We start from the raw sequence: 16,313 nt of genomic DNA, 5'->3' as shown, positions 1-16,313 counted from the left end.
CTCCACTTGGCAAGTCAAGGTCAATGAAGCTCAGAATTTTCTGGCGCCAGTCCAAAAGCTCAACAGCCAAAACCCTCCAAGAAAATAAACAAGCGAAAGCAGCAAAATGAACCAGAGTTGACAAAAAGTCACATAAATTAAATTATATGGGCTTCTTTTTTTCAGTTTCATGAGGAAACTTGCTCCTGACAAGAATATTGAGCTCATTTCTGCTGAGTAAACAGGGTGTTCTTGATCCTGCACCAATCTCCAAAGAATTTCCCAACAATCTTCCTGTTCCTCAAACCCTGGCAAATCCCAGGACTTTCCCAAAGGCAGGACTCATTTAGGATCCTCGTGTGACAATTTCTACACATTTTATTACATTAACTTTTAGGGGTACTCCTAAATAGTTAAGCATGTAATTAATCAAAAAGCACTTCTGATTTTGTTTGCTCAGAGAAGAAAAGTGCTTCTGATTGCAAAGACAGACAGACTATTGGACACAGCTTGAAAGTGACACAAAAACCAGTGAATTATCACAGAAATGACCCCAAGGTGTATCCAGGGCCTCAGGGATGCCAAAGCAAATAAATCAAAGATACAAAAAGTGGTTTTAATAATAAAAAAAATATTAACAAGCTGTAGAAGTTGTTCTTCGAAATAAGGGAATTTTATTAAATAGCATTTTTTTTTTTTTTTAGAGTCAAAACTCATACCAGGCACTAGAATTGACTTCAGCATGTGAATGGTAGATGCTCCTAAAATAAAACACTATGGACTCAGGAATGTAACTTGAACAAATTATAGTATGTTTCTTATAAATCCAATCTTGTAATTCACACATTAAACTGTCCTTGAATTTTCAAAAGCTGAGAACTTTTTTGCATGTAGTTCTCTGTGTGTGTGCGTGTGTGTAGGAGACAGAGAGAGAGAGAGAGAGAGAGAGAGAGAGAGAGAGAGAGAGAGAGAGAGAGAGCATAGTAGAGCATAGTATTATCCAGGTCAGAGGAGACTTTGAGACTTTGCAGGAGTTGGCTCTCCCCTTTCACCATATGTACTTCAGGAATCAAACTCAGCTCATCAAGCCTGGCTACAAGTGGACTTTATCCACTGAGCTATCTAACTGTTCCTCTGATATTTTAGTAACTGGAAATTTTAACTCTGAGCCCATATAAATGAAAGTTGTCTTTATCTGGTATCATTATGATGAGTGAGACTAGTATAAACCTGAAAAGTTTAGTTGGTCCTAGAGTAGTCTAGCTCAGGATGTGATCTGGGTTGGCTGGCTCTCGTCTGGCCCCTTGCTGCAAGTACACTTGCTTATCTATGTCTTCTGTGAATTATTCGCTTGACATTTTCCTTCTGGCACCTTCCTTCTCTGGATCCTATATGTTGGCTGTGGGTAGTCTTTCCAGCTTGGAAATGGGTACACCTGTTGTATTAGCCGTGACACCACTCACAAATGCACAGCTTTCAGTCCTCATTCCTGATGTGTCTTTCCAGTTCCTGCCATGTCATCTCCACCCACTCATACTTTAAGCTGCTGTGGATCTCACTTTCATAGAGTCAATAGCTAACTACCATGTAAAATGTAGAACAGATATAGATAGATAGATGATAGATAGATAGATAGATAGACAGATAGATAGATAGATAGATAGATAGATAGATAGATAGATATTTAAGAATGTAGATATTTTGGAGCCTGTCAGTGGAGGTTTACACCTTTAATCCCAGCACTTTGGAGGCAGAGTCCAGAGTATCTCTGTGAGTTCAAGGCCAGCCTGGTCTATAGAGTGAGTTCCAGGACAGGCTCTAAAGATACACAGAGAGGGCCTGTCTAGAAACTACCACCACAACCCCCCAAAAAAGAATGTGGATTTTGGCCTCTTCACTTCTCACGGTGGTCTGTTAAGTGTTTCAATCCTGACACCCTCCTCCAGCTCAGTACTCTGGCCGCACAGGGCACGACAACTCCCTAGTATCTGCCCAGAATCTCCAGCTGTCTTGCCATATTTGCAGGTATCAGCAGACATGGCTGTGGTAACAAGCCATGCACAAAACAACCACGAGACAATGACTACCTTAAGTTTCTCCTAACATGAAGAAGCCAACTTCAGGGTTAACTGAATGGAAGGCCAAAGCCTTGCTTCTCTATGGGACAACACCAGACTCCAGAGTATCCAGTTCAGTGCTCTAGAAATAAAAAGTTGATGGGCTCAACTGGGCACCTGTATATTCAAACATCTATGACCTTATGTTTTCTAAAATCTTTGGTTGGGTATGTAACCAGGTATCAAATCATCATATGAGGTCTGCCAAATGTCTGAGACACAACTTAAAATTATATCTGTCAACTTTAACTTCACACAGGGACTATCCAGAAAACCTCTGTAACTCTTCATTCATGAGCCATCTATACAATTTGTGGTTAATTGTAAATTAGTCAGTTTCTACATTAGTTTGTTATAAACATGGGTTTTTTTCATTATTGTAATAGTTTTCTATATTTATTTGCCAACATTTAGTCCCCTGTTTATTTTGTAGACTTGTTTTTTGCTACTTGTTTTTTGTTTTGTTTTGGTTTTTGGGTTTTTTTGTTTTGTTTTGTTTTGTTTTGTTTTTTTCCTTGCTCATGGATATGCTTTTTCTGCTTTGTCGTGAAAAGCTATTAATAGACTATTAGCATGTGTCTTAGTCAGTATTCAATTGCTGTGAAGAGACATCATGCCCAAGGCCACTCTTACTAAAGAGATCATTTAATTAGAGCTGGCTTATAGTTTCAGAGGTTTAGCTAATTCTCATCATGGCAGGGAGCATGGTGACAAGCAGGCAGGCACTGGAACAGTAGCTAAGAGCTACATCCTGATCTGTAGGCAGAAAGAGAGACTGGGCCTGGCATGGGCTTTTGAAACCTGACAACCCACCCCCAGTGACACACTTCTTCAAACAAGGCCATACCTCCTAATCTGCCTAATCCGATCAAAGACTGCCACTCCCTGGTGACTTACTCAACCATATGAGTCTCTGGGGGTCATTCTGAAACCTAGCACAGTATGTTTCAGTTTAGTTCTACAAGGTCAGGAAAATCTCAAAACACATAAAGGAATTTCTGGAAATTAGATTGAAGCAAAAGGCATGTGTAAGCCAATCTACTTCTGATCTTAAATATTAATTCTTCTCCAAGACATCAGGCTACACACTTGTGTTTTCAAAATGGTGGTCAGAGATAAAAATCCACTCTCCTAGTGCTAGATTAAGAAATGGGATAAAGGGAGTGGTGACCTTAAGGATGCATTCCACACAGCTAAGTTTTCAACTTGTGAAGTGTGATTAAAGAAACAATTAGAGCCAGACGTGTTGGCACATACCTTTAACCCTACCACTCACAAGGCAGAGTTTGAGGCCAGCCTGGTCTACAGAGACAGTTTCAGGAAAGCCAAGCTTAGACAATAAAGGTGGAAAACAGAAAGCTGGTGAAGATGCAATTGAACCAGGGGGCCATATTCCAGAACCAGGAAGCAGCAGAACTTGGCAGCTTCAGCCATGTGGTTTTGGCTTTAGAGTCAAGGGTAGAAGAAAGGGGTTATGGAATTTGCCCCCATGACTAAGGAAAACCAAGGAAGCCAGGCATGTGTCAGGTGTGTCCCTCAATGAAGGCCTAAAGAGGCCATTTTGTAAAACTGTGAAGATGAGGCTTGGATTGCCTTGGAGACCCCAAGATGTTGGAGATGCCAGAACCATGGGATACTTGCCAAGGAAAGCTGCTAACAGTAAGTAGAACCCACCCAAGAGAAAAAAGTGTGTTGCAGTCAACAAAACTGAAAGGAGTTGGAGATCTGAAGGGCATTTTGACATCAGACATGCAGATGCAGAGTTTGGGGTTTGCCCAGCTGGTTTTTTGGTCTTGCATTGATCCAGTATTTCTTCCTTATGCTCCCTTCCCTATGTATTAGAATGGTAATGTAAGCCTGTGACATTATATGTTGGAAGTATGTGGTCTGTTTTTTATTTTAATTTTATAGATTACAGTGAAGAGATTACATGAATCTCAGAAAAGACTTTGAACTTTATACTATTAAATATGTTTGAAACTTATGGGTACTTCTAAACTTGGACTGAATACATTTTGCATTATGATATTATTATAGATTTGCCAGGGTCAGAGAGTAGAATGTGGTAGTTTCAATGTAATTGGTCCCCATAACCTCATAGGAAGTGGCACTATTAAGATGTGGCCTTGTTGGAGGAAGTATGTTACTATGGAAGCAGGCTATGCTTCCATATGCTCAAAATACCACCCCAGTGTCTCAGTCTACTTCCTGTTGCCTGCATATCAACATGTAGCAGTACACTCTCCAGCACCATGTCTGCCTGCATAGTGCCATGCTCCACCATGAAAATAATGGACTGAACCTCTGAATTGTAAGTGAGCCACCACAATTAAATGTTTTTCCTTTATAAGAGTTGCCGTGGTCATGGTGTCTCTTCACAGCAATAGAAACCCTTACTAAGACAGTAATCAAGGAGTGGCACTACTTGAGAAAGAGGTGTAGCTTTGTTGAAAAGAAATGTGTCAACTGGGATTGACATGTAAAACAAGCTTGTTTCAAATTTAAATAAAAAATATTATCATTTAAAAAAAAAGAAACGAAAAGAAGTGTGTCACTAGTGGTGGGCTTTGAGGCAGACCCAGTGCCTGCCTCCCTTCCTGCTGCCTGCAGATGTAGAGCTCTCACCTACTTCTCCAGCACCATGTCTGCCTGTGTGCCACTGTGCTCCTCACCATGATAACCATGAGTTAAACCTCTTAAACTAAGCAATTAAATGTTTTCCTTTGTAAGAGTTGCCACAGTTATGGTGTCTCTTCACAGCAATAGAACACTGACAGGTCAGAAGGTAACTGTGCTGGTCAGCTGCACATCATGTTGACAAAATACCGAGAAAACCATCCTAAGGGAGGAACAGTTTGTTTTAGTTCACAGTTTAATAGGTTTCAGACTATGGTCACTTGTATTCGTTACTTCTAGGCCAATCATGATACAAAGAATCATGTTAGCAAGTGTGTGTGTAATTGAGGAAAACTGTTCTTCTCATGGTATCCAGGAAGCAAAGAGATAAAGGAAGAACCTGAGGATCAAATACAGCCTTCAAATGCACACATCTGGTAACCCACCTTCCTCAAATGGCTATACCTGCCAAAGTTTTCATCTCCTAGCAATAACCCATTTAGCTATGAATCTGTAAACAGATTAATCTACTGATGAGATCAGAGACCTCATGGTCCCGTTACTCTCCAAAGGCTTCACTGTGAGAGGACATTTCAGAGCCAAACCACTACATTGATATTTCCCAATTTCTGACAAGGCATAGTGAGGGGAAATAAAACAATGTCACAGTACAGCCTGGAGGTATGTGGGGCCTCAGAAGTTATGGGTATATGGCTACTGTAGGCCTGAATCAAAGAAGGGGTGTGGAAGGAAAAGCCCACTCTCTCTGTTTACATTTCTGCTGGTACCAACCACAGAAGGCCCAAAAGAGGCCAGAGGGCTCAGGAGGTGGCCAGATGGGAGCAGTGATGCAGTGACATTTCAGATCATTAGGGGACAGAAGCAGTGGGTTTGTTCTTTCTCATGAAGGGAAGAAGAGCATCTGGAGGACACACAGGTTTCGGTCTGAGACACTAGTTAAAGAGAATCACCCACCATCATTAGTAGGAAGAAAGCTAGAAAACCAAGTATGGAAGCTAAGAGTTTGGCTTTGAATGTCTAAGATGCTTACTAGGCAGGTAAATGTGGCTATGAGATTGGAGCATAAGAGATACAAATGGGTGGGTCAATTGTAAACTGGTGAGCATGGGGCTGCCTAGAGTAGTTCTAAAAGGTATTAAAGACGATCAAAAAGAGTCAAAGATGATGCATCTAGGGCAGTCCAACATTACAGCTTTAGGAGTCCAGCTGCAGACAACAGACTATATAAGAAAATGGCAGGTTGGTGAACTGGAAGACAAGTCAGAGGGAATTTTCCGGAAGGATGGGCAATCACCAGTGTTTAATGCTGTTGACAGTGGCATTTGACAGCACAGGTGTCCTGAGTGACCCTGATGAGAATGGTTTCATTGAAGCAGCAGGATTGAAAACCTGGTTGCAGTGAGTTAGAGAAAAAAAAATGAGAGGTGAATAAATAAAGATAAAAAAATATAAGCAAATGATTCAGGGTTATTTGATACAAAAGAAAAGTTTTTATTGTACATTTTATGTGATCCAGTGTAGTAGTTTGGTGTGTGTGTGTGTGTGTGTGTGTGTGTGTGTGTGTGTGTGTGATGTGATGTGAATAACCCCATAAGAATATGAAAAGTTGGTGGTGTAATAAAAGAGGGGGGGAAAAGTCTAAGGGAACTTCATACTGTTGTAACAAAATGAGTAAGGCAATTAACTTAGAAAATGTTGAATTTTTGTTCTTGTAATTCTAGAGTTTTAAATCACTTCCAACTACACCCCATTGGCCAAAGGAGCTCATATGGTTAGTTCCAACATAAATAAGGCAAGCATAGAATCTTCCCACAGTTGGACAGTTGGAAAGCATTTCAAATTTCCAGAGGTGGGAATGTGACGTTTTATTATTGGATAGACTGAAGACCTGGAAGCAGTAATACTGAACACCATGGATAGACTTCTAGCCAGACTGGATGCCACATAACTCTAATTCCAGCTAAAGGATCACAAATTTGAAGCCAGCCTGGGCTACACAGTGAGACCTTGTCTCAAGTGATAAGGGAATGGGAGTGTAAGCTTACCTACCTGGCCAAGGTCACCTGGTATGGCCAAGAAGAATTAAATCAGGCCAGTTGGAGGGGGCACAGTGCAACTAAGGGCTGTGACAATTGTATTGAGGACAATCAGACTTTTTACGCCTTCGTCAAAAACAGAAGGCAACTGCCAGGACCAATACAGTTGTAGTTGGCAGGATACAATGGCACTTGCAAGCTATACAGGGTATACAAAATTAATGTCCAAGACCAATTATCCTGTCAAGAGTCCACGCTTCCTTGACTTCCAAGGGAACATACGGAGTAACTCAAAGCAACCTGAATGCTTCAGTGCCTGAGGAAGTACACCAGTCTCTCAGAAACTGGAAGGCACACAGTGCCCCAGGAACCATGGACTCTAACCTATGACACATGCCTTCCAAGGCAGCTGGAGCAGGCCCACTCCATGGTTCCCTACATGGGGTATCTGGATGGGAATGTCACGCAGTGGTAGAGTAGTTACTTAGCATGTACACAGCCATAGCTTTGGTTTCTAACACACACACACACACACACACACACACACACACACACCTTAACATCATTAAGAATCATAGGCGTATGGTGGTTTGAATGAGAATGACCTCCATAGGTTCATACACTTGAATATAGTTGATGAAACCATTTGGGAAGTATTAGGAAGTGTTGGCTTTATTAGAGGAGGTATGTGGGGAAGAAGGTCTTAGAGGTTTTAAAAGACTTCATGTGATTCCCAATTCTCTCTCTCCCCCCCACCCCATGGTTGTGGATTAACATGTGAGCTCTCAGCTGTTCTTTCACTCTGCTGTCATGGACTTTAGCCACCTAAAACCGTAAGCCAAATAATTAAATTATTTCTTTTAATTTGCCATGGTCATGACATTTTATCACAGCAATGGAAGAGTAACTAAGACAATAAATAAGTGATTTGGGTTTTGTGTGCATGAGAATTTTATATTTAAAGCAATGTACTATTTGTAACTTCAGATGCTCTCTAGACTTCTGTGTTCAAAATGATTAACATGGGTGTGCTAGCACAGGTGTGGTAACACAGCCTTTAATCCCAGCACTTGGAAGGCAGCAATACATGAATTTCTGTGTGTTCAAGGCAAGCCTAGTTTACAAAGCAAGTCTCAGAAATTGGTAGGACTATATAATAAGACCCCCATCTAAAAGAAGAGAAATATAAAATGATTTATTATAGAGCTGGTTCAGCAGATAAGAGAGTCCTTGTTGCTCTTGCAAAGGACCAGTATTTGATTCCCATTGCCCACGTGGTGGTTTACAAGCATCCTTAATTCCAGGCCCAGGGAACCTGACATCCTTCTCTGACCTCCACAAGCACCAGGCATGCACTGATGCACAAACATACACAGAGACAAAACACTCACGCATTTAAAATAAAAATGAATACATCTTTTTTTAAAGGATTAGTTAGTAGTGTGAACTCTCCACCCATGCCTCTCCTAAGAGAGAACTCTCCTTAAAATACCAGGCATGAGGCAATGCTTCACAGAGGATTTCACTAACTGATCAACTCTGACACACATACTAAAGATGTAAATAAAAAGAAGTGGAAAAGGAGAGAGAAGTTTTGTTTTTTAAGGTTTACTCTGAATAGTCAGCATTGTTTGCGTCTGGAAGCACAGGTGCTCTTGCCCCTCAGCAAAGCACTTTGCTGTTGGTCGGTGTCCTTCCTCCCTTTTTATCTTCTCGGGACTGTGTAAGAGCCTCAATCGATGGCCAGTGGTCCTTTTGCTGGCTGTTTCTAGGGCCTTGCTCTTTCCATTCTTGTTCATGGTTTCCTTCATTTTGTTTCCTCTGACTCTGTTATTTGATGGTCTTTTCTTTGCTGTCATCGAATCCTTGCAGCTGTATTCTGAGCCTGCTTCATGCTGAAAAATACACGTACACATTGAGTTAGCTAAAAAGTGAAGTATATTAAAGGTCATGATGATCCGTCCATGAAGCATATTGCCGTACATTTCGTTCATCGTTCTTCTTCGGTCAGAACTCTTAGCTCAGGCATCCTGAGTATTCTGAGGAACTGCTTACCTACCTCTAATAAATGCTTCAAAACACTCTCACTGTGCTGTAAAGCGCAAAGCATCTTCCTTTCATTTTTCGGGGCTGCTTATCAAAGCCAGTATCTCACTTGTGCTACCCAAGTGTCCATCACTGAGCTCCACCTCCAGACCCCACCCATTTGTTTGTCTCTTCCAGGGCGGTAAACTCTTCCACATTGTGTTTAGGAAGACTTCTAAGCTAGAATCATAGAGCAATACACAGGACAGACCCAGGAAACTTACATGCTCTGTGATTATGACTACTGGACCTCTTGGGTTTTAAGAGATAAAGAATGGCATGGGTTTGTAGACTGTTGTAAGCCTTATTTAACTTGACCTTATATATTAAAAGGATATAATTAACCATTAGAGTGATTTTTTTTTTTTAGTGCAGCTTGCTAATTGAGTATAAAAATTCTCAAAGAAGCACTGGATTTTATAAATGTGTAGATTAATTTGGAAAGTTTGCCATATTAAGAATTCGCATAAATGCCTGGCAGTGGCATCACTCACCTTTAATCCCAGCACTCGGGAGGCAGAGGCAGGTGGATCTCTGTGAGTTCCAGGCCAGCCTAATCTTCAAAGAGAGTTCCAGGACAATCTCCAACCCTACAGAGAAACCCTGTCTCAAAAAAAAAAAAAAAAAATTCACATAGACAAAATTGCCATTTTACTTCCCTAGGCCATGCCAGTTCTTAAATATTTGGGAAAATGTAACTTAATGAGCAATTATTAAGTGCTTTTTTACCTAAATGGGAAAGCTTGTCCCTCTTTTGTTATAGCCTCACGGTATAACTTCTTGAAGGTAATGTATTCAAGTGATATCTGGTACAATATCCTAGGACAGTTTTATTAACTTCATGGTTATTCAATTAATAATAATTAAATGCATTTTTCAGAATCAATCACTGATCGATTCATAGTAATTGCCTCAATGGGACCACAAAATGGAGTCTGAAATAAGAGTTTGACTTCATCTGTATTAAATTACTAGGGAAAGCCTTACAGTGAAATGCAATGGGTAAAGACAAAGATAAATGCCTGGGGGTGGGAACTGCATGAAATGATTAAAGAGTTCAACACTGACCTTTACTTTAAGCTTTAATCACTTTACAGCCTCATCTCTTCACCAATAATTATTAATTCCCAATATTCCCAATCCTTCTGGGCATGATAAAAGAGAAAGATTGCATAATAAAAGAGACTTCTTTTCTGGCCCCAAATAGGAATAAATACCAAATCTCAGTCTAATTACCCATCGTCACATTAGTACCCTAAGAAAAAAATAAACATAATGTTTAAAAAACATGTTTAATATTTTAGTCTGTTTAATATTAATAGAAAGCCTTATTCCTCATTAGTACAAGAAATAAATACACAGCATACATGTTATTTCTTTTAATTTTCAGAATGTAAACTAAATCTTCCTCCTCCTCTTTTCCTTCCATTCTCTTCAAAACAATGGAGCTTTAGAGCTACCAACTCAAGCACAGTAAGATACACAACAATCCCCAGCAGTAGTTCCCTAGAGTCCGGTGAGGGAAAAAAGACTGACTACCCATGATGGATGATACCCTGAAGCTGGTGTTACAGCATGAGCTGGAGAGAAAGGGCATTTACAAAGAGGTCCAACCTGCTCAGAGCTCAAACAGAATGAGTGGCTCTAGATGTGGTTGTGCACATTTTTAATCCAAACTCTCTGGGAGGCAAAGGCCAGGCTGATCTACATAGCAAGTTCCAGACTAGCCAAGGTGGCATAATAAAACCCTGTCTCAAACACACACACACGGTGAAGAGAGTGAAGATCATAAAATCATAGTGGCTTCCTAGCATGGAGTGTAAATACCAAGCCTGATAAAAGGGTGTCCATGACAGCCCAGCACAGGTCATCTCATCCCAAATATAAAGAGAGTCCACATGAACAAGGAGATAGTATCAACAATGGTATGCAAATAAGATTGACAGAATAAGTCAATAAAGGGTGCTACCAGCTTCCATGTGGTCAAAGGGAAATGATACAAACAGAGAAAGGAATAAAACTAGGAAAACCCCTTCTTATCAGATATGATATGGCTGTGTGTACTCACTGTCTCAACATAAAGACACAAAACGAATATTCAAATAAGTATATCTTAACATAGGCCTACAATCCTCAAGCTCTACAAACCCCTATCTCTCTCCACAGAGAGTTCCTGGGAGCACAGTCCCCCAAAGCAGTGAACACATTTAATACCAGGATCTTGGATTGTTAGTAAAATTCTCTAATAGGAAACAGTTTCCTGGAGAATGGTTGACTCCAAAGCTGAAGCAAGATGTGTAAGATGAGCCTACATGTGGTGATATATTACTTATGGTTTATTAAAGCTTTCCTGAGGATTCAGAAAGGAAAGTGAGCCTCAAGCTATAGAGATAAAGCAGTGGTAGTACACACTTTTAATCCCAGGACTCAGGATTAAGAGGTAGATGGACCTCAGTTAGTTCAAGGTCACCATGGCCTACACAAGAGTGAAGAGTAACAGAGCTCATGCCTTTGATCTCAGCACCTGGGATCACATGCCTTTATTCCCACATTACAGAGGTATTTAAAACAGGAACAGGGTCTCAGAGCCCACACTCATTTCTCCAGCCACCTTGAGGATAGAAAGACGGTGAAGTGTCAGGATTCTCCAGCCACACTGAGGAGAGGCAGCAGTCTGAGGCTTGGTGAGCCTGGATCACCTTTCAGTCTAAGGTAGAGTAAGAGCCAACAGTTTTGCTTTTCAGATCTTCAGCTTGAAGCATGAACCCCAGTAGCTGTCTCTGGGTCTTTTATTTTCATGCTACACCTATGGCAACATCCTATGTCAGAAAGCAAGAAAGTGCTCAGAGAATAGTGAATAAATGCCCCTTAGAGGGGTTGTCACTGAGAAAACCAGGGCCAATTTCAACATCAAGTTCAAAGGCCTCAAAACTAAGCTAGTAGAGTCTTCTCTGAGACCAAGACCTGAGATCCTGGGTCAAGGTGAGGGGTAGGGATGAGTCACTGATACAGTCCCAGAGTCCAAATACCACGGGAACTAATGCTGTGATGTCCAAGGCAAAAGAAGAGTGCCCCAGCTCCAGAAGAGACAATTCACCTTCTCTCTGCCTTTCTGTCCTATCTGAGCACCCAGCCAATAGGGCGTTGCCTTAGCAGACCTTCCCACTCAGGGCATCAAGTCACAAAGCAGTCTCCCCTGGGAAGAGCCTCACATACACACAGGAAATGGTCACGTAACAATAGAGACACATTCTGAGCAATATGTCCTAGAGTGTTTGGACACAATCTAGATGGTATAGGTCAGTCACCCCATATGCTTCTTTGATGTACTGTCATGCTGATAAATACATCTTATAGTAAACTTGTTTCTGTAAGTAGAGGAGTCTACTAAAAAATAGCTATTAAGTAAGACATGGTAATATGTGCCTCTAATCCCAACACTCAAGGTGTAGGGACAGGAACACAGTGAATCTGAAGCCAGCTTTGGCTACCTAGATAAACTCCAATGTAGTGTCACTGAGTATATCAACCTCACTCCAAAGCAGGCCCTCTTCAGGTGTAGTTAGCCAACACAAAACAAACTCCATAGTTTTGTTGTTGCTACTGCTGCTGCTGTTTGTGGACTCTTTGTTTCCTTTTGCTTTGTTTGAATATTTTTAAACATATTTTTTAAATGAATATCCAGAGACAGGCAGATCTCTGTGAGTTCAAGGCCAGCCTGGTCTACAGAGCTAGTTCTAGGACAGCCAGGGCTACACAGAGAAACTCTGCCTCAAAAAAAAATAATAATAATAATGATAAATAATAAATAATATTCAGTTTGCAGTGTTCCCAGGTTTTGGTTTTTATACAGCATACATCTGGAAGTCCTCGGGTAAAACTGTCAGTCATCTTTGTGTCTTCAGACTTCCAGATCACATGAACACTCAATGGCACTGCTTGGCTAAGCTAATACAAGTGTGTTGGCCTCCTTACTCTTATTCTCAATTGTTGCTTCTTCCAATCAATGTTAAAGATGCTGCATCAGTTTGGCTTCTAAGATTGTAATAAGACACCATGACCAAGACTTCTTTTATAAGGGAGTTATTTGGGCTTACAGTTCCAGGGGACTATGGTCCATGAAGGCAAAATGAAGGCATTACAGCAGGAACAGGAAGCTGAGAGCTTCACACTACAAGTGTGAAAAAGAATGCAAACATGAAATGGCATGAGTCTTTAAACTCTCAGGGCCCACCTCCAGTGACTTCCTGGGAGGTAGGGAGGACTACCTCCTGAGCCTCCCCCAAACAACACCTCCAACTGGGGACCAAGCTTTCAAATGCCCAAAATGAAAAACAGTCTTTATTCAAGCCAACACAAATGCCTATTCAAAATGGTAATGCCCCAGTAATTTTTCTCACTCTTATGCCTCAACTCAAATCTCACCTAAACCAGGCTCCCCAAATTAAATGAAATAATAGCAATACATATCCTCAACCATTTCTTGTTTAGGCTTTATTTTTTTCTTCCCTGTCCATCATCTTATACACATAGTCCTCTATTTACCTGAAATCAGCTTCCATATAGCAGTTTTATATGCACATTATGCATTAAGCTACATTTTGAATATTTTTCCTCAGCCCTCAATGGGGAGTTGCCTGAGGTAAAGCAGCCTCTTGCTTTTCCAGCACAGTCATCTATATGCGGGTAGTGTTGTGGAAAGAACTGGACAGCTTCACGTATTCGCCATCAATATTTTATATTTTTAAGTAGTGGAAAATAAAAAGATGGAATGGCTGATACTAGGAAAAACTATAGGTTCCAGAAAATATTGAGAGAAACTCTAGTGTTCATTCTTTCTGGCTGTTCTTTGAGCTTCACCTGGGCGAAGCATGTTCTGAAGGAAGAAGAGTCTCACAACTAAAGAGCATAAAGACCTGTGAGATACATGCTCCAGACCTATGTATGTTACTATAATTGAGATCATTCTTGTAAATAACCTTGGTATTCATGTTTCATGTACTTTTAGGAAGGCAAGACAGATAGGCAAATGCACAGACCCAAGCACACGTGCAGATGTGAGCAGCCACCAGTACGACTCAGGAGCAAGTGCAGACACAGGGGCAGACCCAGGGGCAGGCACAGGCATAGGTAAATACACATGAGTCCAGGCTGGGGCACGCACCAGCAGAGGAACACACACAGCAATACCATGATCTACAAAGTACAGATTGCCCACAAGCTTCCTGAGAGAAAAAGTTCACTTTTTGCTTAAAGTTCCAGGGTGATAATTTTCAGCAATCATGACCTGAGATAGGAAGGAGCTTTGAGAACTTATACTTGCAACACAAGTACCCTCACCTCAGCAATGATGTTAAATCATAGGATCCCCAGTGAGCCCCATAAATCTTATGTATGAAGCCCAGGAGAAAGGACTCTCTTTTTTTGGCTACAGTTATGATTAAAGCTAAGACTGTCATAAATTTGTTTTGTTTTGTTTTCTTTTTGTTATGTTTTTCAAAACATGGTTTCACTGTGTAGCTCTGGCTGTCCTGGAATGATTCTGAAGACTAGTCTGTCCTCGAACTCACAGAGGTTCACCTGCCTCTATCTTCCCCATACTAAGATTAAAGTCATGTACCATCACCACCCTGCCTAAAATCTAAAGATAAAAATTGTTGCCAGGCATAATGAACATGCCTTTTTTATGACTTGTTTATTTATTTTTATTTTATGTGCATCGGTATTTGCCTACATATATATCTGTGTGAAGATGTCAAATATCTTAGAACTGGAATTACAGACAGCTGTGAGCTGCCATGTGGGTCCTGGGAATTGAACCAGGGTGTGAAAGTGTGTAAGTGTGTATGTGTGTGTTTGTATACCTATGTATGCATGTGCAAGTGTGCACCTGTGTGCCTCTGTGTATGTGTGTGTGTGTGTAATGTGTATATATGCAAATGTGTACCTGTGTGCCTCTGTGTGTGTGTGTGTGTGTGTGTGTGTGTGTGTGTGTCTGCTCATGCCCGCTAGTGCACAGATAAACTGGGATCTAATTGTCTATAACCATAAACAAAGAAAGAACAAGTTGTTACCAATTATATAAAAATCAAACCTTATCCCAAATCTCTGTCCTTATGTTCAGAGTCTAGATTTTAGAGTTTTCTTCCCATTTCATGATACTTAAGATCTTTCTATGTATTCAAAGTAAATACAAAATCAGAAATTTTACTTATTCATAAGTAGAAACTATATTGCTAGTATCTGTGAGTATGGTCAGGCCATCCTCATTAAATGAAGCCACTGTATACATCATACATAAGAAGACAGACTATTAAAAAAAAAGACAGACTATATAACATGCCAAAGTACTTGTGGATGGTAGGGTTTTAAATTTTAGACCAATTGTATATTACTGTGCTTGCTAAACATCTTTAAATGAACCTGTATCATTTTTGCAATAAATATTATTTTTTGTAAATAAATGCAGTTTTTAGTCTAAAACAACAAGAAGAATATACAATTGCACTTATTGGCAAGCCTGACAACTTGAGTTTGATTCCTGGGACCCTAGGGTAGGAGGAGAAAAGCCACCCCTACAAGTTGTCCTCTAAACTCTACATGTGCTTCTAAACACACACACACACACACACACACACACACACACACACACACACACACACACTAAAAAAAATATAATGAAATATGTAAACACATAAGGGAAACATAAGAAAAAATGTAAAACCTCAAACATCTGCCTTGTTTCCTTTATACAAATATAAGAAATTATAGGAATCATATTCAAATAATGGTCACCAAAATGCAAAATTAATAATGACATGATAGTGTGTGCCTATTGCAGCACTCTAGAGAAGGAGGCTGGAGTTCAAGGCCACCCTACACTATATATTTCAGATTATATATCAACTATACTAGGCTGTCATTGTATTATTGCTTCCTTTAATCTAGAAAATCAATACTATTTTGCTATCCTCCCCCTCAAAGATCTGCAAGGCTTAGTAAGCAAGCAGTCTGCAGCTCCACACACACAACATGTCTGCTCTGGGGGTGGATTGGCAACGTCAAGGGTGCACAGGGGAGGACAGTAGCTAAGTAAAATTCAATCCTGTTTCCCAGGGGATGTCACTGAGAACTTTACAACACTCTTTTGAGGAGAGATTTCTTGCTGACCTTAGTTAGTATCAAGAATAGTCTTGTTCCATCAGTGTGGAGCTTATATCCCTCTAAACATCATGCTAGAGAGTTTAGAGCACTCTCTAGCCAACGGGAGCAAGTCAGCTCATCCTTACAGGGTATTTCATACAACCGCACAACTCTTATTTCATACCATGGTGCTTGGCAGTGGCAACTTGAATAAAAGTGGGCCCCATAGACTCATATATTTGAATAGTTGGTCTCCAGCTGGTGTAACTGTTTGGGAAGAGGTATGTCACTAGGGGCAGATTGAGGTCTCAAAGGC

This window comes from Phodopus roborovskii, unplaced genomic scaffold, assembly GCF_943737965.1.
Source record: "Phodopus roborovskii unplaced genomic scaffold, PHOROB, whole genome shotgun sequence".
Classification (NCBI taxonomy): domain Eukaryota; kingdom Metazoa; phylum Chordata; class Mammalia; order Rodentia; family Cricetidae; genus Phodopus; species Phodopus roborovskii.
Note: the sequence above shows the minus strand (reverse complement) of the source record.